Source organism: Myodes glareolus, chromosome 6 (genome assembly GCF_982192425.1).
Source record: "Myodes glareolus chromosome 6, mMyoGla1.1, whole genome shotgun sequence".
NCBI classification, from domain to species: domain Eukaryota; kingdom Metazoa; phylum Chordata; class Mammalia; order Rodentia; family Cricetidae; genus Myodes; species Myodes glareolus.
The window spans coordinates 102,947,615-102,958,317 of record NC_142031.1 but is presented as its reverse complement, the minus strand read 5'-3'; positions in this window follow the sequence as shown (position 1 = coordinate 102,958,317).

The following is a 10,703-nucleotide window of genomic DNA, read 5'->3' as shown; positions in this document are numbered from 1 at the left end:
GGAATTAATCTATAGTTTATTTTCACAAACTATGTAAATTTGGTATATGTGTGGTGAGTGTGTAAATATTTTGAAGTAATATAACATTAAAGGGAACAGACTTATGGAGCCTTTATGAGTTAGCTTTAAATTATTGATATATTTATCCCGAAGGACACTGATTGAGTGGTTTTCTGTAGTAAACAATCAGTGGTTATTATTAGATAACCACTTGGATTAAAAATATATATGGGGGCCAGATGTGGTGGCCTCCACCTATAATCTCAGGACTTGGTGGGAGGAGGTAAGAGAAGCAGGATGGTGACTTTGAGATCAGCCTGGGGCTGCATAGCAAGTTCCAGGGAAGCCTGAGCCACAGCTTGTCTCCCAAACCAAAATATCAACAACAAATGGCTATAAGATACATTGTATTATGCATAATTTATGTGGATAACTAAAGAACAGAAGTAGCCATATTGTGTGGTAATTTGAATATAAAATTATGGGATATGAAAAGATTAGGTAATGTTAAAGGTGACATGGAATTTTGAGGCAGAAACAAGAGAAAAAATAATGAAATATATATGCCTTCAAGTCTAGTGTGCTTTCTTCCTTTAATTTTTGTTTTAAATACCTAGTAGAAAGAAGATGTCTCAAAATAAATTTTTTCATCTTCTTTTTTTTGGGGGGAAATGGAAGAAAATATGTTTTCATTTTACCTGCCTACCCTATTTAGAACAGGCTCAAAAAAAAATTTAAGGTCTTTTCATGGATGTTAGTCAAAAGGAGAAAAACATTTGCCAGGCATGTTAATTTACATGTGCCGTTCCAACACGTAGGAGACTGTGGCAGAGGAATCCTGAATTTGCTATGCGTTACATAACAAGATACCGGCTCAGGAGACAAACAAAACCCACAAGAAAGAGCAGAGTGTTCACTGTCTGAAATGAAGAAGTATAGGGAGAGCAGCAGAGCTGAGACGCTTTCTTGTTGAATCAGGTGTTGGGACAGAATTATGGAAACAACTTTTTAAGAGCATTGAGAACTTGTAAGCTAATGCGCGCATAAAAATGACAGCATTCTGGAGTGTAGCGTTCTGCTGTGTAGCGTTCTGGTGTGTATGTAGTGTTCTGGTGTGTATGTAGCGTTCTGGTGTGTATGTAGTGTTCTACTGTGTAGCATTCTGGTGTGTAGCATTCTGGTGTGTATGTAGTGTTCTGGTGTGTATGTAGTGTTCTGGTGTGTATGTAGCGTTCTGGTGTGTAGCATTCTGCTGTGTGGGCTCCATTTCTGCTCTGAGTTCTTTGCATTACTGCTGCTCCTTCCCCACGCCCTGTAATCCCCCCTTTTTTACTTTGAAACCAGAGGTTAGAGTAAACTGGTGTTTGTATCTATATGTATTTATTTTTGAAAAGATTTGTCTTAAACCCCTGAGTGCTGAGATTATAAGCATGTGCTCCCAGGCCTAGTTTTACCTGGAAGAAATTGAAAACCCTGATCCAATCATCCTTGATAAAGGATAGAAAGTGCTGGTCTCCACAGGGGCTGGGCTGTAGCCTTTCCTGCAGGCTTTCTTAACATGTATTTGTTGAGAACAAACCTGAAGAAACTACAAGTCAAAGGAAAAAAAATATATGTGTCTATATTTTCTAGGCTTTAATATTAAAATATAATTTAAAGAATATAATTATAATCCTAGGTACATGCATGCCTCTGTTCTTGCAAGTGGTACAATAGTGGAAAGAAAGGGACTGGTCTTACATACTCTTTAGTATGAATTTTGCTGGGAGTTTGCCATGTAGGTCTAGGCTTGGTATAAATGATAAAATACAGAAAGTGTAATGGAGATATATATATATATATATATATATATATATATATATATATATATGTTGTGCCTTTCATTTACATGTGGTTTGTAAAAAAAAATCTCTTTTGTGTTGTGCCACCCATTATTTGGTAAAATGTTTTTTAAAGTATTGTGATGTTTTACAATCTCTTTTGTGTTGTGCCACCCATTATTTGGTAAAATGTTTTTTAAAGTATTGTGATGTTTTACAATTATAAATTATAAGTATCTTATCAATTCAGAAGTAAATGTAGCCCTGTTCTCTGCCAGCTGCTCATTTGTCAGAATTCTTTGTGTCTTCTGACTGCTTCAAATCCAGGCATTTTTTCCCCTTAGGGTTGAAAGATCCCTTGGGAGGGATCAATTTTGCTTCTTTGTACTGCATGATATGAACCTTCCCATATTAAAACAGTTTTAAATTTTTACTTTGAAGGAGTAGTAGCATATAATCTAAAATACAGAAATTAACTGAAGTTTGAAATTATTTAAAATTTGATTATTAATTGTTAAAGAATGGATATGAAATTAATCTCATGGTAACGGAAGAGTAAGAAGATACTTCTGGGTGAGACCTGGGGAGTTCAAGTTTAGAATTAACAAGTGTAGCCAAGTGTTGCGTTTTCCTTTACTGCCAGGGTTCCCCACATGCCTGTGTCTATAAAACAGTGTCCTGACAGTTGGGCTGTTACGTTACATTGAATTTCTTGGCTTTCATTCTGAGAATGACTTAAGCAGGAATAACAAGTTGTGTTTTGCAAGTTGAATAAAGCAAAATGGTGACTTGCCTGCTGCATTTGACGGCTGGGAAAAGACCAGCTGGTACTGTGGCAGCTCCCATTGGCTGCTGAATGGTTAGAACATCGGAATGGGGTCCCGAATTCTGAGCTGTGAGAACTTAGATGTGTCCCACCAACAAGAATGACTGAGCTGACATGGGATTCTAGCGCAGAAGGCAGCACAGTGGCGTGACCTAAATTAACTGAATTTCTGCTGCAGTTCTCTTGTGTGTATTGTTTTGTAATTTCCAAAGTTCTGCTTGGTACAGCCCCTTGTAGCGAGTCTGCCTATTCTTGTACATGCATGTGCGAGGGTAACTGTGAACAAACTGAAGTCTCCCGTCTCAGTGGTGAAAACAGCCTAATAAAATGCGCATATTAAACTCCTCCGAGACTCCACTTCTGTTTATTTGACATCCAGATTGTTCAGTGTTTATCGTGTCTGATCTGAATGGAAGAAAGGATTTAGTGTCAATAAAGACTTGGGGATTTCCTTACTAGCTGTCTTTGGGTTTCTGTTGCTAAAAATAGACACCGTGACCACGGCAACTCTTATCAAGAAGACATTTTGTTGGGGCTGGCTTACCATTTCAGAGGTGCCACCCACTATCACGATGGCGGGGAACATGGAAGGGTGCAGGCAGGTGGGGTGCTGGAGCTGAGAGTGCAACATCTCGTGGGCAACAGGAAATCAACTGACTGCCACACTGAGGAAACATGAGCAAAAGAGACCTCAAAGCCCACCCGCACAGTGACACACTTCCTCCAACAAGGCCACCTCTCCTAATAATGCCTCTCCCTTTGTGGGCCATTTTCTTTCAAACCATCACTGTAGCCATATTTTAGCTACTTGTCAATTAATGTCAAGAGGCTGTAAAAAGAATTTTCTTTAATTTTTGTACTGAAGATTGAAGCTAGGTCTTCACAAAGTCTAGGCAAGCACCCTGCCACCAAGGCAAATCTTCAGGCCATTTTTCACCGCTTTTTATTTTGAAGCACAGTTTCACTAAATTGCCAAGTGACCCTCCTGCCTGGGCCTCCTGAGTGGAGGGATCTGAGTCTGTGCCACCAGACTCAGCAAGATGCACGCTTACCTGTTCTGTCATCTCTTTTGTTTCCATCTTCCAGAATATTCTGTGGAAACTTGGAGGAAAGATCGTGGTGGTTTCCATAGTAGATTGCCTGTAGCTTAAAAGCTGATGTATTTCGTGGCAGCATTTTTAGAATATAGAAATTGGAAACAGATGTTTGTCCATTACGCTGAGTTCCAACATAATGTATTTATCATAGACGTTTTTAAATTTCCTGTTTGAGTAAAATGTAGGCGTTAGCCTTCTGTAGACACAAGAACCCGTCTAGGCTGCGATCCTTGGAAGTGATGTGGGGAGCTTACAGGGAGCATTTCATATATGCTTAACAGCGTTATCGTCGGCATTTGTCCTTAGTTTCCTTTTTAACTGTTTGGAGTCAGGAAGTCGTAGTCCAAGCCTTGAACTTGGGATGTAGCTGAGAACGATTTTTTCATTTCTGATCTTTCTGCCTCCACTTTCCCAGTGCTGAAACTGTAGACATGGTCACCACACCCAGTTATTACATGGACTTGGGACAGAACCCAGGGTTTCATATGCACTAACCAAGCACTGAGCTACATCCCCAGCCCTTAAATAAGAAATTAATACATTGAATTGTACTTTAATATATTCTAGGGGAAAGCAACTATGAATTTGTTGTGTTTTATTGTGTTCTGTTGTGTAGCTCCAGGTGGCTTCAAACTTGTTATATAGCTGAGGTTGGCCTTGAACTTTCTTCTTAACTTCCTGCATCCACCTCCAAAGTCCTGGGATTTATGGCCTCCACCACGTGATGGTGTCGCTTTCCAATTTCCTATTTTAGTGTTTACTCCCATAGTAATCAGTTACACATTTGTAAGATACCAATGCAGTCAAGACCCTCCCTTAAATACAGTCAAAGCCTAAAGGAACAGTGTTACACGCCTGAGATTTCTTTGTCTCATGGTATTTGTACGTGTTCTTTCACAATGTCCCAGGAAGTCTTTCTCTTTTTAAAAATAGATGTTATTAAGTATCTGGGTATTGTACTTGTGTGTATGTCTGTGCACCACATGTGTGTCTGGTGTCCACAGAAGCCAGAAGAGGGTGTCTGATCCTCTGGAAATGAAGTTACCAGCTGTTGTGGAGCTGTGAGGTACCATGTGGGTACTGGGAATTAAACTCAAGTCCTCTGGAAAGAGCAAGCAGTTCTCTTAATCACGGATGCATCACTCCAGTCTTTACTGTGTGTGTGTGTGTGTGTGTGTGTGTGTTTAATAATCTTTCAAAATTTTCTGCATACATACAAGACATTTTTATCTCATTTGCCCTCTATTCCTCTCCTTACCGTTTCCCAACTTCATGTCCTCTGTTTTATTTTTTTAAAATAATCCACGAATTTGTACTGTCCGTATACATTCATGGGTGTGGAGAATCCACTGGAAGATGGTTGACCTACTGGGAGCCACAGCCCCTGTGGTGATTTGAAAGAAAATGGCCCTCAAAGGGAGTGGCACTGTTAGGAGGTGTGGCCTTGCTGGAGGAAGTGTGTCACTGTGGAGGTGGGTTTTGAGGTCTCATATATGCTCAAGATACTGGCCAGTATCGCAATTCACTTCCTGTTGCCTTTGGATCAAGATGTAAGGACCCTCAACTCCAGCACCATGTCTGTCTGCATGCTGCCTTGCTTCCTGCCATGATGATAGTGGACTAAACCTCTGAACTGTAAGTGAGCCACCACAATTAATGTTTCCTTTATAAGAGTTGCCATGGTCATATCGTCTCTTCTCAGCAATAGAAGCCCTAACTTAAGATACTCCCTTAAAGAAAAACTGACTCTCCTTACCCCTGGAAGCCATTAGCTGTCAACAGCTCCTTTCCTAGAGGTGGGACTCATGAACCTCTCCTCACCGCGTGCAGGAATATTTGCTGATCTTGTGCAGGTAACCACAGCTGCTATGAGTTCCTGAATGTAGTCATCCTGCCAAGTCCTAAAAATATCTTGCTGTGGTCCTCCCTGTCCTCTTGCTCCCTCAGTCTTTTTACTCCCTCTTCCAAGACAGTCTCTGAGCCTCGGGAGAGGGTGGGATATCCATGTCTCATTCACAAATGAACATGTCACAGACTCTCATTCTCTGCATGTTGGACAATCTCTACTTTTCACCACTCTCCACTGCACAGAGAAGCTTATCTGATGGCATCTAACAGCATCAATGAGTATAGGAATGTGACCTTAGAGAGATGCTCAACACGGTGTCCATTTACAAAATAGCAGTAAGTTCACTTCTGGGCCCGTGAGTACTACAGCCATGGGTTCCTGGTCATATTTACAGTAACAAGGATTTATTTTCTCCTATGAAGTGTGCAAAAAGGCAACAGTGGTCGCCTGGATTGCTGAAGCAAGAAATCTAATGAGGAGCCACTGAGCTTTTGGTCACACATCAAGTATAGGGCTCCCTCAAGAATCAGGATACCATGCCGTATGGTAAGAGGCTATTGGCCAGAAGCAAGGCTGGCTACAGAATATTATTGTTGCTCTCACTCACAGCTTATGGAATACAGTTCACCATTGCCTTGATTGTAGGATAGAAAGGCAGGCAGTCACATTATATCCACAGTTAAACAAATTCTCCTTTCCCCACTTTCTCCTTTTTGTTCCATCTGGAGCACCAGACCAGGGCTGCCCATACTCCAGGTAGGTCTTCTCTCTTCAATTTACCTGTGCAGACAAGCCTAAAGCATACCCAGAGTTGTGTTTATCCATGGTGAGTCTAAAGCCAATCAGGTGGACAATGAAGATTAACCACTGCAAAAATAGTGTGTGCCAACTTACAAGAAGGCCTGCCTGGGGTCTGGGCAGCCTTGGGCTGGGGCTCCCGACTAAAGAAAAGGTGGCGCAGGAGAATTGTCTGTATTCTGTCAATCATATTTTAATAAAATGCTGATTGGCCAGGCAGGCAGTACAGGCAGGAAAGCCAGACAGGAAGTAGGGGTGGAATAAAGAGACTGGGAGTATTCTGGGACACAGGAAGCTCTCTCGCCACTCCTGCGCAGACCAAAGCAGTAACATGTAAGCTGACAACTGAAAAAGGTACCAAGCCATATGACTAACATAGGTAATAATAATGGGTTAATATAAGTTACAAGGGCTAATAAGAAGCCTGACCTAATGGGCCAATCAGTTTATAACCTTATGGAGTCCTGTGTGTGATTTCTCTTTGGGATTTGCCAGCTATGGGGTACCAGGCGGGACGGAAACCCCAACAAGCTGGCCCTCATGTTACAAAAAGGAACTAAGTGGACAGAGCAGCAGCATTCGTCACCAGAATGTGAATGTAATATGACCGCCTGCCTTTCAGCCACGCGTTCGCTTTTGCCGCAGTGGCTGTCTCTATTCCTTAAGCTGTAAGTGAGGACAACAACAGCAATACGGTATGTGAGAATAATCCTTCCTCTTTCAGTTGCTCATCAGGTATTTGGTCAGAGCGCTAAGAATAGTAATTAATACAATATGAATGATCAAAATTATATTAGACAAAGGAAAAGACATTCTGCTTGTTAGGAAACATTGGATGTTTCTCTTTTACATTTTTTGTTTGTTTGTTTGTTTGCAGTGTTAGGAGTAGAACTCAGAGTCTGTGCATGTTAGACAGGAGTTCCAGCACTGAGCCACACTCCTCATCTTTAAATCTCTCCTTATTTTGCATCACTTTCTCTGCCACAAGGTGTTAACTGAGGTTTCTGTCCTACCTGGTTTTGCAGCCATTAAGTCCCAAAGAAACACACAGAGGTCTACATTAATCATAAACTGGTTGGCCTAGTAGCTCAGGCTTCTTATTAACGCTTATAACTTATATTAGCCCATAATTCTTGTCTGTATTAGCCATGTGGCTTGGTACCTTTTTTGGTGAGGCAGTCACATTTTGCATCCTCTGTGTCTGGGTGACAACTGCAGATTGACTCTCTTCCCAGAATTTTCCTGTTTTCTATGTCCTGCCTTGTTGTCCCACCTATACTTCCTGCCTAGCTACTGGCCAATCAGCATTTTATTTAACAAGTGCAAGGAACAAATCTTTACAGGGTAAAAAGAAATACACAGAAGTCTTTATTAATCATAAACTGGTTGGTCTAGTAGCTCAGACTTCTTATTAATTAATTCTTACATCTTAAACTAGCCCATTATTCTTGTTTGTGTTAGCCACATGGCTTGGTACCTTTTTCAGCGAGGCAGTCAAATCTTGTTTCTTCTGTGTCTGACTTCCTCTGTGTCTGGGTCATGACTGCAGACTGACTCTTTTCTCCTCCCAGAATTCTGTTCTCCTTGCCCTGCCTCTACTTCCTACCTGGCTACTGGCCAATCAGTATTTTATTAAACAAGTACAAGAGACAAATCTTTACAGGGTAAAAACCATTGTCCCACGGCATTTCCCCCCTTTTAAAAAGAAAAACAAAAAACAAAAACAAACAAACAAAAAAAACCCAAAAACTCTGAATAGAATCTCCTTTAGTTAGCTTTTCTTCTGACCATTATCCATAGCAACTTGTAACCAACTTTCTAAAGAAAGGCAAACATGGATAATTTGTTTTTTGGGGAATGTGGGCATAGTTTTCCAGGATACTTCTTGCTGATTGGGAGTGCTGATAATCTTATTGGGACCTAAAGAAAATTTAAGATTATGGTCACATCCTGACTGGAAAATTCTGTGAGGCTTGATCATCTCAGCCAGCAGTCTTGAAACTGTTCTGGATGCAGAACTCAGAGGTAACTCCAACAGAGGTCCTCTGAAATGCTGGATCATCTGGATCGATTTTTCGGGGGGAGGGGGGGCGCAGGTCTTCTTTGATCAAACCTGATTTTTCTTAGCTCAGAATGAATCCACGGTTTCTCATTTCCTGTGGACTCAAAAGTAAAACCTCTTCTCTAAAGTAACATTTCTTTTGACTTTTATTTTTATTTTTAATTTTTTTGGCTTTTTGAGACAGGGTTTCTCTGTGTATCTTTGACTGTCCTGGAGCTCACTCTGTAAACCAGGCTTGAACTCACAGAGATCTGCCCTGCCTCTGCCTCCCAAGTGTTGTGATTAAAGGTGTGTGCCACCAGACCCAACTATTCTCTTTCTTTCTTTTTTATTTTAAGGACTTTATAAACTGTTTAGAGGCTTTTTCTTCTGAAACTATCTTTACTGTATTTCTCTTTTTCTGACCACATGAGTATTTAGTTTGCTAAGCAATATAGCTAGGATTAAAACTGTGGTTTTGACAGCTGGATCTACCCCACTCCTTAGCTTTCTGAGAGTCTAACCTCAAGGCAGAGGTGCCGGCAGGAACCCTGTTTATTGCCACAACTCTATGGAGTTTCAAGGTCCCTGATACCACCAAGAAGTAAGCTGTCAGCAGTTCATAAACACGATTTAAATGTTTGGCGGCAGTACCTCTTAAAAGAGCTGCAAAGTTTTGCCGCTAAAGCTAAGTCAGGAAGCCTCTCTTAAATGAGATGTGCTTGCCTCTAGCAAAGAGAGCAAACCTGAGAAATTGCTGCTACCAAGAAGCCATGCTTAACATTGTTCTTTTGTGTCTAGAATCTCTTCCTGAAGAGTCCAAGAATAAAAAAATAAAAAAATTTCTGGATTTCAGAAATAAGAATGTAGAAATAAAGAAATATAAAGTTATAAGTCTAGGAGAATGAGAACAGACTATCAGCAGCTTTCTCAGTAGATCAAGGATCAGTGATTCACAGTGAGATATTTTCTCAGATGCTTAAGAAGCCTCCATCATTTTACAACTGGCTGTTCTATTTACAAGGCCAGAGCTTCCCTCTGCAAATTGAGAGTAGTGTCCTGGCCATCTTTGATAAACAACAAATATGAACAGAGTTAACCTTTAGGAGACAGAGATATGTGACCTCTGGGTTAGGCACTGTCTCTGTTATGGGAAACTGACACAATCAAAGGGGAGGCCAGTATATAGTTCCTGGTACCAGGAGAGACGGTGGACAAGTTTCAAACACCCAGTTTAACTAATGAGTTCTGATAATGGAGGTTGTAAAGTATGGCAGTCTGTATCTGAGTTTTACCTTGAGATAGTGTGAAAAGCTTTCTGCTATTTTCTAAGTTCCCAACCTAAGAACCAATTATTCTAATTTATTAACCCTCTGATATTACTAGCAGTCCCTTTTCTGACTAATTGCTAAAGACATCTGCAATTAGTGACATTTACTGTAATCTCCACTGAAACATATTTCATGATAGCTGCCTAGTTACTCATTGACATTAGAACCCACTCCCCACCCCCCACCCACTTAGGGTCTCCCTTGACTAACCTACAAGTCGGAACAAGATTGTAAAAATTTTTTGTTTAGATCTAATGCTTAGTGCCCCTACTATAAAAAAGATGGGTGAAGAAACTGGCCTTTTGCCACAGCCTAACAAACACCATCTCTGGCTGTGGTCTCAGCTAGCTGATAAGCTTCTGTGCCCCACGGTGGGTTTATTTTTTTTTTATTTTAAAGTTTGCTTCTGGTTTTCCTGGAATCTTGTTTCTGGTATAAAATTTGCTTCTGGTCTATTAGACTTTGGTGGTCTGTCCCCATCTTTGTGTGACCCCCCTGGACCCAACGCTTCCTAAATTCTCTCAGGTTTTCTGTGGATATGGTGTCCACACATTGGGCACCATTTGGATACATGAACATTTGAATGTATTAAGTGTTGTTGTTTAATGACGGGCGTGTTCTCTGGCAGGCTCCCAGAGCAGCCGCTAGTCCGCTAGTCCGACAAGGACAGTTGTGGGTCCCTGCAAGATCCCCAGGGTGGCAGGCTGGTCCCGCCATGTGGCTCGTAGAGCAGGCGGGTGGGTGTGGTGGACGGCAGAGTAAATGGACATAAGGATATGCATAAAACTAAACATTTATTACTTGAAGAAGAGGCAGAGAGACAGAGATAGAGAGACATAAAGACATAAAAACATAGAGACAGAGGAGACACATGTGCACACGCCAAGAGACAGGGACAGAAGAGGAAGGGTTAAGATGGAGACCAGGAGGTCAGAAGTGGC